Raw genomic sequence first — 14,107 nt, forward strand, 5'->3', positions numbered from 1 at the left:
CGCCGGGAGATGGAAACGAACTTGGCGATCTTTGAATTGCCATGCCAGTTGCGTTATTGACACCGCCAGCGGCAGTTGAAACTCGGATTAACACCGAAGCTATGAGCTCAGTGTCCGTGATACAACCGGCACGTGCCCCGTGAGCAATGCAGACACCTCGGGAATGCTGATTTTAAAACCTTCTGTCGTTGCTCGAGGCTATACCGAGAAAAATTTTTAAGACGAAAATAATATAACTTGTTATTTAACGGACAAAAAAAAACACAATCCATTTACATTCCTCATATACATATATATTACGGAATATTATACGGTTTGTGTAAAGCAGGTGTGTGTGCTATGCAAAGTCATTATTTTGAGGCTGCAATTGAGATACTATAATGTGTGCCTGAATCAAACTCAATAAGGCTGTGTGCCTTGTATATTTTTTATTCAGACAATACTGTTTTTTTAGGCATGTTTTTCTTAAATGTAAATGTATTAATATTGCATAATGTTTTGAATATGGCAGTCAGGGTATTTGTGTAATTTGATTCAGAGTTTTTTTTTTCTGTTATATCGCGTAGGTATAATTTTTTTTTTAAACTAGCACCCTGCACGATCCGATAGAACCAATAAAATCAAGTTATCAGGTCATGGACAAATGTGCCGATTGATTTGGTTTTTCAGCATACCTGGAGGAGGAATTTAGAAAATCAAGCATTTTTTTTTTTACAAATTTCTCTGAAGTTTTGTTGCAAATTACATCCAGCATCATGAGGTGTTAACAAAAACAATGAAACGCTATTTCTTGTAAAAAAAAATTGCAACGCGTACTCACCACTTATTGTGATGGTTTCAGCGTGGCGGTAAGTTGAAGAACAATTGTAAAAAAAAAAACTTATTTTAAGCAGGAGGAGGCGGCCTGAAACTCGTTTTGCCTTCTCACTACTTTCCTGTCACCCCTTCTCACTACTTCCTACACCGCCTGTCACCACCTCTCACTACTTCCCCCACCGTCTGTCACCCCTTCTCACTACTTCCTGCACTGCCTGTCACCCCTTCTCACTACTTCCCTGTCACCCAAATATGTTATTCAAGATGATCACATCGTAGTTGTCCGGACACCATCTGTTAACCACCCACCCTGCATAATCACCCATCACTTTCGCAACTTTATCTGCATAAACCATCTAACCTCCATCTCCTCCTTTACTTCACCATAATCTGAGGCCACAGTCTGGACCAATAAACTTGACTGCGACCTCAGATTAAATGCTTTATCCAGCTGGTTCCCCTCTGATGACACCCGGTGGCTGTCATCAGCAGCCGCTGCATCAAAACCTAGCAGATGTTGACTGAAACCCAACTACTTGTGAGCCAGTCTTGAATCTCACCCATTGCATGTTAAATCTTGACTTAAAGCTTTCATGACTGCAGGAATTCCTATTCTTTGGGTCTTTTTTAAACCCTTTCCTCCTGATGACGATCGCTTGTGTTGTGATCGAAACGTCGTAGTGTTTGTTTATTTTGTTTATTATTTTTATTAATTTGTAACTATCTTTGTGATTGTACCAAAAGACCCAAAGAATACCATTGCATGTTGTCATTCTTGTAAAGCCACCTACAAGCTCATCAAGCAAACGCATAAACTCTGCAACTAACTACCCACGTCAACTCTGGTCCACACCCAATGCCCTTCTCCATCACAGCCATTAAGCGACACAGTGCAGTCACCTCGCTGACTCCTCACTTGCACTTAAGTTTGATCAATATCTAAGATACACATTAACCAGCATCGCCTCCACCATCAGGACATCACTTACGGTCGGTAACAATCAACCCCCAGCCATTCCTTCTTTCGCTTCTCATGCTATACTTTCCTCCTTTATACCTGTCACACCCCAAGTAGTTCTGAATATAATAAAAAAATTCCACGATAAAATAATATCTCCTGGATCTCCTACTAGCCAGTGCCTTCAAGGATTGTGCTATTGAATCCACAATAATGGTTTCCTATGTTGCGAATACTTCTTTCCAGTTAGTTTATTTCCCTCCATCACTTAAATTGAGCCAAGTGACTATAATCTATATATAAGTCAAAAATTCCATGTGGGTTTTCGTGTGGGTTTGTGTGTGGTCGCACGCTTGGCTCTTCAACGGTGGGGTTTGCGTAAAAAAAAAATAGCCAGGTATCACGCCGTAAGCCAAAGTTGCTATTCCTTTTTCACATCCGTCAACTTTAAATTAGTTTAATTAGCGATTTAGTGCGATTTTTGTGCACTTCCATTTTATGTATTTACGACACGTGCACGACCATACCAACTCACGCGCGTTTGGTGGGGGGAACAGCCCATCTAAAGTCGCACGCCTTCGGTGGGAGGGAGGGGGACATTTTCTTTCGCGTTAAAAATGCCGTAAAAATACACTAAACGCTCAGGAAAAAATATTCACTGTGTGATGTCCCCCCACCCCGATGCGTGCAGTTATTACTACTATACAGTCGCTAGATGCTACCACTATAGGCCGTAGATATTACTGCAGAGCGGCCGGGGAGGTTGTGGCTGAGGGGGGGTCAGGGGTAGCAGCCCAGCCCCAGCCTGCCAAGGTGCCACCTCGGCCGGCTGGACAATCTAGGCGAGGCCGGAGGCTCTGCATGGGACTACGCCTCACCACGCCACTCTGTCAGGTGAGTACTTTGTGCTATAGAGTCCATAAATATGATATAGAGTCAGAATGTACTACTGTAGTGATAGCAGGTACCACCACAGTCAGTATGCACTGCTGTAATCATAGCAGGTACCACCACATTCAATATGCACTGCTGTAATCAGAGGTACCACCACAGTCGGTATGCACTGCTGTAATCATAGCAGGTACCACCACAGTATGCATTGCTGCAGTGAAAGCAGATACCACCACAGTATGCACTGCTGTAATCGTATCAGGTACCACCACAGTATGCACTGCTGTAATCATAGCAGGTACCACCACAGTCAGTACGCACTGATGTTAGATTTTCAGGAGTAGTTTTGAAATATTCTTAAGACCCAGGCAACGCCGGATATTTCCCACTAGTATTAAATAAACCTGGCTCTAACCCAAAAAACCTTGCAAATTACCGTGCTATTACCAACTTATTAACCATCTTCAAACTCCTGGCACACTTCACCTTTATATTCTTGGTTCTTTCGGTAAAGTCACGTAGAAGGGAAACAATAAAATAATAATGAAAAATATATGAAACAATAAAATTCTCACGACGTTTCGACTGCAACACAAGCAATCATCATCAGGTGTGAAAACCCCAGCAAGAAAATTTGAAAAAAGTGGCGTTTTTTACGTTAGCACCACGGAGAGTGATTTGGCAATTAATCAGATGGACGAGTCCATCTATGTTCGGAAAAGAGGAGGGGTGAGACGAAAATAATGGATGCGGTCTGAAAGCCACCATAAGCGTGAACAATCAATTAAGACACGAAATGGTTTAACAAATCCTTCCAATGATTGCTAAGCCAGAATCCATCTTCTCGGTTGAAATTGTATCTGTGTTTGTATATGTGGATAGTCTCATGAACGATTCTCTCATGGTAGCCAGATGGCTTGCAAAGAACCTCTGTCTTGGAGAAGTCAATGTCATGTGAGCCTACTGAATTATAACAGTGATCTGCCACGGCCGAGGTGTTGGTCCTACCGTGTTTTGGGTCTGCTTTGTGTTCACGAATGCGGTCCGAGACATGTCGTTTGGTTTCTCCAATGTAACTACTACCACAAAGGCAACTTAGTTTGTAGATGCCATGGTACTGTATGTCCGGAATCACATCTTTTACAGATGGAACCAGATCACGGATTTTATGTAATGTGTTGAATCGGACCTGGATCTTGTGTTTATTCAAGATTTTGGAGATCTTTTTTTGTGATCCCCGCAATGTAGGGTAAAGTGATGGTTTTGAAAGGCTCTTCAAGAGGGTCCTTCTTCATGATTGGAGTGATAGCTTTGCGGATTGTGTAGTCGGAGTAACCATTAGCCTTATGAGCTTGGTGTACGTGGTTGAGTTCACTGGCTATGTGTTCCTGGTCGAATATGCATTGGGCTTTATGGTGCAGAGTCTTAATGAGGGAATTCTTTTAGGATGGATGGTGGTGGGAATCCGGTTTCAGGTAAGAATCCGTATGGGTAGCTTTCCTGTAGACAGAGTGGCTCATTGAACCATCAGGTATTTTTTTTTATTAGGACATCAAAAAAGGCAGCTTGCCATCTTTTTCGACTTCCATGGTAAATCTGATGGCTGGGTGTATGGAAATGATGTGGTCGAGGAATTTGTCTAGAGCAGGCCGGCCATGTGGCCAGATGAAAAAAAGTGTCATCCACTTACCTCTTCCATAAGGTTGGTTGCAGAGTGGCAGTCTGGATGGCGTCAGTCTCAATTTTCTCCATGAAATGTTGGCTACAACCGGAGATAGGGGGAAGCCCATTGGGGTGCCCTCAGTTTGTTTGTAGAAAGTTCCATTTCAAGTGAAGTATGTATTGGTTAAGCAGTGTCTCACCAGGGGGGTACGTCAGTGTTTATTCCTTGATGAACCAAGTCTTCAATGATTGCGATCGTGTGAGGTACAGGAACGTTGGTGAATATGGAAACGACATCAAAACTGACAAGCAGGTTGTCTGGGGACAGGGAAATACCCGTGATTGCCGATACCAGGTGAGTAGAATTTTGTACCGCAGAGGTGGTTTTTCCAGTGAAAGGCCGCAGGATTTCAGACAGAAAACGAGCTAGTTTGTAGGTGGGGGAGTTGATAGTAGACACGATTGGACGAAGGGGTGTATCTACTTTACGTATTTTTGGTAAGCCATATGATCTTGGTGGCCTGGCAGAAGAAGGTTTAAACGAGAACGGTTTGCTTTGATCAATTAATGCGGTTGAATCATAAATGATTTTGTTGGTTTGTATGACGAGGCTGTTGGTGGAATCTCTTCTTAATTTTGTATAGCTGCCATCGTTGAGTAATTTTTGAATTTTGTTGTTATATTCTATTTTATCCATGATGACAGTGGCATTGCCCTTGTCAGCTGAGAGGATAACAATGTCATCCATCTTTTTTAATTTATATAATTCAAAACGCTCATCTTTGCTGAGGTTGCTAGCTGGCGTCTTAGCGTTTTTGAGGGTTGCAGCGATTTCAGATCTTGCTACGTCTGAAGCGATGTGATCCAGGCCCTTGAGAGCCACGTCTACTTGGGCAATGATATCATTAACTGGTATGTGTTTAGGTGTAATTGCAAAGTTTAGCCCTTTAGCTAAAATGGATTTCAGACCATCGGAAATAGAACTGTTACTGCGATTAATTACGACTTTGTTAACGTCTAGCTTTTTGGTGTGTGGGTCCGGTCGTATGTTGGAGAGGTTAAATTTGGAAATCAGGTTCTCCTTACATTTGGTCGACATAGTGGCAGCTGAAGAGGCAGTCAAATTGTCTACATGTTCCCAATCCGATGTGGACATTGTTGCCGTCAATGATAAGTGTGATTTGTAGAGTGTCTTGTCTAACTGATCTAGTTCGGTGCATATAAGTCTGATTTTCCCTGAGATACGAGCTAAGCTAGTTCTGGAAAGAATTTGTTTCGCATTAGAAGAAGTTACAGCAGCGGAGTTCAGTGTAAATGCGATTGGTATTACCCCAGAGTCGCGGCATCTCTTCAGAAAGGCGAGAGACTCGATCAGCTGATCCTTCTTATCCCAGAGTTTGTTGATGGATCTCAGAGTTATGTGGAAACCCTCCCCGTAGAGGCTGTTAAATTTTGATTTAAAGTCGAAAAAGATGGCAAGCTACCTTTTTTGGATGTCCTAATAAAAAAGAGGCCTGATGGTTCAATGAGCCACTCTGTCTACAGGAAAGCAACCCATACGGATGCTGACCTGAAACCGGATTCCCACCACAATCCATCCCAAAATAATTCCCTCATCAAGACTCTGCACCATAGAGCCCAATGCATATCCGACCAGGAACACATAGCCAGTGAACTCAAGCACGTACACCAAGCTCATAAGGCTAATGGTTACTCCGACTACACAATCCGCAAAGCTATCACTCCAACCATGAAGAAGGACCCTCTTGAGGAGCCTTTCAAAAGCATCACCCTACATTGCGGGGATCATAAAAAAGATCTCCAAAATCTTGAATAAACACAAGATCCAGGTCCGATTCAACACATTACATAAAATCCGTGATCTGGTTCCGTCTGTAAAATATGTGATTCCGGACATACAGTACCCTGGCGTCTAGAAATTAAGTTGCCTCTGTGGTAGTAGTTACATTGGAGAAACCAAACGACATGTCTCGGACCGCATTCATGAACACAAAGCAGACCTAAAACACGGTTGGACGAACACCTCTGCCGTGGCAGATCACTTATAATTCAGTAGGCTCACATGACATTGACTTGTCCAAGACAGAGGTTTTTTGCAATCCATCTGGCTACCATGCGACATTCGTTCATGAGGCTATCCACATATACAAACACAGAGACAATTTCAACTGAGAAGATATATTTTGGCTTAGCAATCATTGGAAGGATTTGAGTAACCATTTCGGGTCTTAATTGATTGTTCACGCTAACGGTAGCTTTCAGACCCCATCCATTATTTTCGTCTCCCCCCTCCTCTTTTCCGAACTTAAATGGACTCGTCCATCTGAATAACTGCCAAATCGCTCTCCTTAGTGCTAACGTTAAAAAACGCCACTTTTTCAAATGTTCTTGCTGTGGTTTTCACACCTGATGATGATTGTTTGTGTTGCAGTCGAAACATCGTGGGGATTGTATTGTTTTATATTTTTATTATTTTATTGTTTCTCTTCTACGTGACTTTACCAAAAGAACCAATAATATGAATCCCTGTAGTCACGAAAGCTTTAAATCACTTCACCTTTGTCAGAATAAAAGATCACTTCACTTCATCCTGTAATTGCAGCCCTCTTCAGTCTGCCTACTCCCCAAGACTGCACTCGTCAAGATCACCGACAACATCACAGCCTCTATCGACTCTGGTTCCATTGTTGCTCTACTTGCCCTCATTATTTCCTCCACTTTTAACACCAGCACAGATCTATCGTGGCTGACAGAAGGTCCTACGTCAATGTTGGAAATCCTTAACTCCAATTGTCATAGCCACTGCACGTGTTCCTCGGGGATTCGTCCTTTACTTGTTTCAGTCTTCATCTCCCTAATTGGCCCTCCCGACAATAGCCACACCACAAACTATTACACCTACACCAATAGCACTAAATTACACGCCTCTCTATCTTCTGCTCAGGGCTCACTTAACCTTGACAATTGTATCTTAACCTTTCAGCACTGGGTTTGGTCAAATTTACTCCTGATAAACGTTTCCCTCAGCACCAGCTCACCCTTGCGTTGCTTCCTCAAAAGATGTCATTAAAACCTGCCACCACCCGACACAGCCAACTAGTAAGGGTTGTCACTTAAACAGAACATGCTAATTCGTCACTAGTGTCGTGTGTTATTACAGAGGCGCACACACTATTGTTTGATACTCATACTCTTTGGTTCTTTCGGTAAATTCACATAGGTAAAAATAAAAATAAAGTTAATCAAATCACGACGTTTCGGAGGCAACTAGCACAGCAAAATTACTGTAAAGAGAGCTATATGTAGTAAGAGACTATTGTATAGGGTAAGAGAAGTGGGGGGGGGGAGCCAGGGAGGACGGATGCCGGGTGGGGGGGCTATTTGGAGATGGGGATGGCAAAGTTTAGGATCTTGCTCACTGACGGATGCAGGGTGGGGGGGGGGTTGGGAGAAGAGGATGGCAAAGTTTAGGACTGACAGATGCCGCGACAATAAGGTAATGCCCATCGCTTTCACACTCACATTTGCTGCTGTCTCTTCACCGAATGCTAAACGGATTTTTTTTAAAGCTAGAATATCACTAATCTCAGAGAGAATAAGATTGCTCCGATTTGAACTAGATAATTTAGACAAGGTTCTCTTACAATGACATTTAATGTTAACACAAAAAATGTCCTCTTCTGATTGGGATCGTGTTGACAATAGACAGCCTCTTCTGCTAATTCATTGTCAACCAAATGTAAAGTTAACTTGATCACTAAATTCAACCTCCTATCAAAGAAAAAAACAGAACCACACAGTAAAGAGTTAGATGTGAACAAGATTGTTATCAATCAGAGTAACATCCCTATTTCAGACACCCTACCGTTAAAACCACCGTCACATTGGGCCATCGGGTGTCGTGGAGGCCAAACTCGGGCACACAGTGGCAAAAGCTGGCGCGCCGAGTAGTAACAGTGGCGGCTTCTTCATTGGGAATAGTCAGGTTTTGTGCAAGGTGTGGACGTTTGTGTGTTAGGGGACACGGGTACATTGGTTACTTTTGTACATTAAGTTGTTTTTTAACACTCTTTGATTGTGCACAGTACACAAAATCCGTAATCTGATCCCATCCATAAAGTATGTCATTCCTGACTTACAGTACCCCGGTGTTTACAGATTGAATTGTACCTGCGGTGACTGCTATATCGGGGAGACGAAACGACATATTTTTGATCGAATTCGTGAGCGCAAATCAGATATGAAACACGGCAGAACGAATTCTTCGGCCGTAGCTGATCATTGTTTCAACACAGCGGGTTCTCATAATATTGTTTTCTCCGATACCAAAGTACTCTGCAAACCTCCTGGATACTGCCAAAGATTTGTCCATGAAGCCATTCAGATATACAAACATAGACACAACTTCAAACGAGAGGATGGTTTTAAATTGAGAAATCATTGGAAAGATGTCATCAACCAAATCAAACTTTAGCTGCCTTATAATTGTACAGCCATTTCCATTTCATCCAGTTGGTTGCGCTCGTTTTCAATCACCGCTCGCCATCGCCTCTCCGTCCGCCTAACCCCCTGCAGCGTAATAAAAGGCGGCTTAACTTAGCCCCCCCACGGCCCTTTCTGGCTCCTCCCCATCCCTTACCCTGTATATAATCTCGGGTATCTTAGAGCTCGCTTCACTTGATACAGCAATTTTGCTGTGATGGTTTCCACCTGAAGACGGAAGCTTGTGTTGCCCCTGAAACATCGTGATTTAATATAGTTGTTTTCATTTATTTTATTTTACCTACATGACTTTACCGAAAAAAACAAAGAGTATGAATCACGAAAGCTTCAAATCACGAAAGCTTCAAATCTAGAATTGTATTTTTTTACTTTGTCCTTTAAAAGAAGAGATCGTTGTGGTTAGCCTATGGGGATTGTATGTGTAGTGGCGAACGGGGGATGCTGGGAATTGTGGGGCAGATGGAAGCCCGCTTCAGATTGAGGGGAGATTTAGATATGGAGCCAGTGTTGGGTTTAAGACACTGGCTGTGCCCTGTCTTGTGGAATATAAAGTCAAAGATATGGAGCCAATGTTGGGTTTAAGATGCTGGCTGTGTCCTGTCTCTTGAGTCACGGATTTTCGAGCAGGATGCCCCTGCAAATTGTTGCCGACCAGGATTGTAGTCAGATGCCATCGGGGCCACGAATGTTAGGTGGATTCCCTGTATTGGCGAGCAGAGTAATTCTGTTCAGGTTATGTTAAAGGAATATCTAGAGTTCCCGCCTGACGATTTGACCTGATGGCCCAGAGGTTGAGGTCCTCCTTGGCCCGTCTGGAGCGGTGGCCCGTGGGCTTACACTGCTCAGGGGTATTGGTCCCGTTGCGTTGCTGCGGACAGTTTGACCTGGCGGGCCGGAGGCGGATGTCTTCCTTGGCCCGTCTGGAGCAGGAGGGCCGTGGACACCGCTTGGGGCACTAACACTGTTAAGGGGAAATCAGGAACCGTTCCTGCAAGTCCCTAATGTGGGTGTGGAAATAGTGGTGGTTCAGACGGGAACAGTGTTCGCCCGTGCGATGTTAGCAGGGAGTGATACATTCGGCTCCACCGCAGAGATGGGTCTGTCAGAGGTGATACATGGTGTGAAAACTGACGATGCATGGTGGATAAGTTGTGTGAGGTGAAACTTAAAGTGTCCAGGGTGCAATGGGCTGAGTGTGATCCCTGTTAAGCGAGGTATGTGACGTGTCGGACGAGCCGGCGCGGTTGGTCTAAGTAATTGGACGCCAAGGAAAATGTGTTGTACCACCCGCAGTTTACGAACACCTGACGTCAGGGATGCCCCGAAGGCCCGCCACGAACGATGACCTCCCCCCTCCCCCCCTCCCCCCCTCCCCCCCCCGCGGGCTTGAGTGCGAGCCCTCTTGGCTGGAAAAGGCCAGAAATCCGCCCAGGGAGAAGGACCGACATCAAGAACTGGGTTGAGGGTTTTGACATTTCGGTGACGGATCGCCTGTGGAATTGTGTTTCTGGTTGTGTGGTATATAGCGATCACATCTTTGAAATGTTCGTTGTTTGTTGTAATGATCACGGGGGTTGCATCACCTGCATTGTACAGTTTTTGGTGTTGTTCTCATTGTTCTTCTGATGAGTAGGATGTCTTTATGTTCTTGCTCTTCAATCCTAAAACATTGTTTATGCGTTGCATTGCATTAACCATACAGTTTAGCCTAAAAGAGGTTATTTTGAAATTGTGTATGCAGGACGGCTATGTTTTTAAGAGAGGGGCGGGGGTGATGCAAGGACAGTACGGGGCGATATAGGGACAGTGCGGCTCCCCGTGGCCATGGTTACTAATTAACGTAACGGGAACAGACAGGGTCACGTTCGGGTAATGTGGGACCTAAGTGGTTGCTAATAATGGTTGATGTGACAAGCATTGACAGATCTAGATTGAAGCATTAACAGGGTCGCACGGGACCTAACATTTATAAATTGTAATAGGGACAGAGACAGACAGGGCCAGGTGCGGTGAGAGAGAGTTCGGGATTAGGGGCTTGGCCGGGTCGTGAGGGGGATAATAGCTGGCGTGAACCGGGGCTCTGGGCTGCTGTTGTGGGGGAACTTACATCACCGTCGTCACCTTGGAGCCTGTCGTCTTCATCATCCTGGAGTGGGCACCTTGTAGTTTTGGAACGCTCGAGTTATGTTGTCTCAGAATAGAGTTACCTAAGTTACCCAAGTGTACTGTATATAGTCACTCGCGGTACTCGTTAAGTTATCAGTGAGTCAGTTGACATTATTCATAATAAATATACATATAACTGAACAAGAAGGTGTCTCCAAAAGCTACATTACACATAGACACACACTAGTATACACAGGGCACATACAAATACCATACAGACACAAATAAACACAATCGGAGACACACTCAAATACCTGGACAAGTACACAAAACATAGACAGTAGGGTGTCATGGCCACGGAGCTGCCCGGAAGAAACGGCCCCTTTCACACCATGCACGCTAAACACATCTGGGTCTAGGCCTGATTAAAAAAAAATGCCCCCAGCATCATCAGATATATCTGTCGAGGTTGTCTTCCCAGGCAGCCTAGCAATTGACCTCAGCCAAGGGTTTTCTTGACAGAATTGGCCAGAGATGTGATGTGCGTTGGGAGACCTCGGGGGCCCAGCACCACAAACACAAGGTGAGACCAACGCCAAAGTCACCTCGAGGCAAAACCCGAGCCACATTCACGTATGATTATGAGTTGTGAACCATGAGGTTGTAAAAAAAATAAGTGAACAAAGGCAGCCCTGCTAGGGCTATTATTACTGAATGTTTTAATTGAGTGACTCAATACGCAAACGGAATACACATTTCAAGCCCGAGGGAGAGGGGCGAAGATGAGCTTCATCTTGAGAATGCGTATTAGACTGGAATACAGATAACCAGGTGGATATTGAGATATATAAGGTGAGGTAGAGGCCATGCTTCGCTCTCTCCTGCCAGATCCGTGGCAGCACACCGTACTGTGGTGCAGATAGCCTCCTGAGCATAGATGTTAAGACGGGTTTGGGGTATCCGAAAAATAACATAACTTTGGTCTTTTTAGCTTTGAGGAGCAGTTTTAGGGCATTAAGTTGAAAATGATCGAATTCCTGTTCTTATATTCTGTTGAAACTCTCCAAATAAATTTTCAGAGGGCATCAGGGCTGTGTTGACGTGGATAAAAAAAAACTGTATAGGGCCAAATACAGAGCCCTCTGTAACGGGGGTCCTGTCAGATGATGTGTCATTGATGGAGACAATTTTATATCGCTCAGATAAGTAAATGAAAATCAAGTTAATTGCAGAACCCGCAAAATGTAAGAATTTTAACCATTGCAACATTACAGCGTGATCCAGAGCCTCAAATGGTCTTGACGAGTCGGGGGATAGGATGGCACAATAACGAGTTAAGGAATAGGATGGCACAATGAGGAGTTGAGCGATAGGATGCCACAATGACGAGTTGAGGAATAGGATGCCAGAATGACGAGTCAAGGAATATGATAGCGCAATGCCTACCAGATCCATGAGTGGTAAATAGAAAGCCAAGAGTATTAAGTTGAAAAGAGGCTGTGCTATATTTTTTCTTGAAAGCTGGATTACTTAGAATGGAATTAGGGCATATTCTGAGATGACATTTGTGACGTTAAATTATGCTTTGAACCTGATGAGAGGGGAGAGGACTGATAGAGGGAGATAATTGCTATGATTGTCTGTACCGCCACCTTAATGGCCCAGCCAATGCAACCTTGCTCACTGGAGGAGCTCAATGGTGGAAATGAGTCAAGATCTTTTAAATATTTGTGAGCTCTTCACGCACTTTAGCGTTGTTAAACTCAGACTTAATCGTTGGCAGGCCAGCTGCAATGTTTCAAAATGGCACATGTGTGAATTTAAAGAGGCAAATGTTTCACAAGGATACCAATACAAAGACAAACACACATACACACCTGTACAAGTATGAAGACAAGCACAGATACGAAAGACACACATAGACATACTATGAAAAAAACACATACACACGGATACAGAAGATACGCGGACATACTCACGTACAAAGACACGCACAGACACGTGACATAAATACAAAATAATACTGTACACCCACATTCAAAAATGCAAACAACACCTAAATAGAAGCACACTTACAAAAGAATACACATTCATACATACACTACCCTGCTATAATTATTTATATAAACTGTTTAAGATGACGAATTGATTTAAGTATGACAATGCTAATGATGTTAATGATAATGGTGTTGATAGGCTGATCTATATCTTTAAGGAAAGGCAATTATTTAACGTGGGATTTATATTTAATAAGAACAAGATGCTGTGTGTGTAATGAAGGCAGTGGTAATAGATCAATAGAGGGTAGGTGGGCATGTCAAGATGAGTGATGGTAGTTAATCCGGGATGCACTTACAAACATACATACCCATTCAACAAAGTACAAATTAGGGTTGTTTAAATCTGTTCTTTTGCATGAATGGTAACCATATGAAAAAGAGGTAACCGACGTGCTGCACATATATAAATGTTTAGCAATAAACACATTTGTACATTTTTCTATTTAGATGTGAAGGATGCTGCTGTAACAGCGCACTGGACGGGCAATCAAGAGGTTGCCAGTTCGATTCCATCTCCCGCCGCAGCAGTTAAAATAATGGGAAACTTAAAAAAAAATCCTACCCCATATGTACTATTTGAGAAAGTGCTATTAGCGTGCACCTATTAAGGCCAAACTGGTTGAACAAGTGATTGTAATGGCCAGAACCACTTCCGGATATCTTTTTTACCCATAGTGCTAATCTTCACACACCCCACCAGGCGTTGTTACACGTTGTGGGTTGGAGATGTTTTTTGTGGGGATCTTGTATGACCCGATTGTTGGGTTGTTCGTTTATTTTCTCTCGCTGTTGTGTTTTTTTTCTCTCGGTGTATATATTGTACAATTGGGTTTGGGTAATTTATTCTGTTCCGTTATTGTTGGAATACACTTGTTTGTTGTTCTGTATAATTGTACATCGGTTGCTTACTTGCGGGGGAGTTGGCAGCCAGAACGGCTGGAAGCTACGGATGGGGGAGGGGGGTGATGTAGTGACTGTGAATGTCACTGTGTGCTGCCGGGCTTACGAAGCCACGGCGGATAATGTGTTGGCATTACGTGTAGCTCGCTTACTGGGTGCAGTTACACCAGCCCTAGCGGGGCTTGGGTGA

Source organism: Petromyzon marinus, chromosome 47 (genome assembly GCF_048934315.1).
Source record: "Petromyzon marinus isolate PM22_M1 ecotype Great Lakes invasive population chromosome 47, UKy_Petmar_22M1.pri1.0, whole genome shotgun sequence".
Lineage (NCBI taxonomy): Eukaryota > Metazoa > Chordata > Hyperoartia > Petromyzontiformes > Petromyzontidae > Petromyzon > Petromyzon marinus.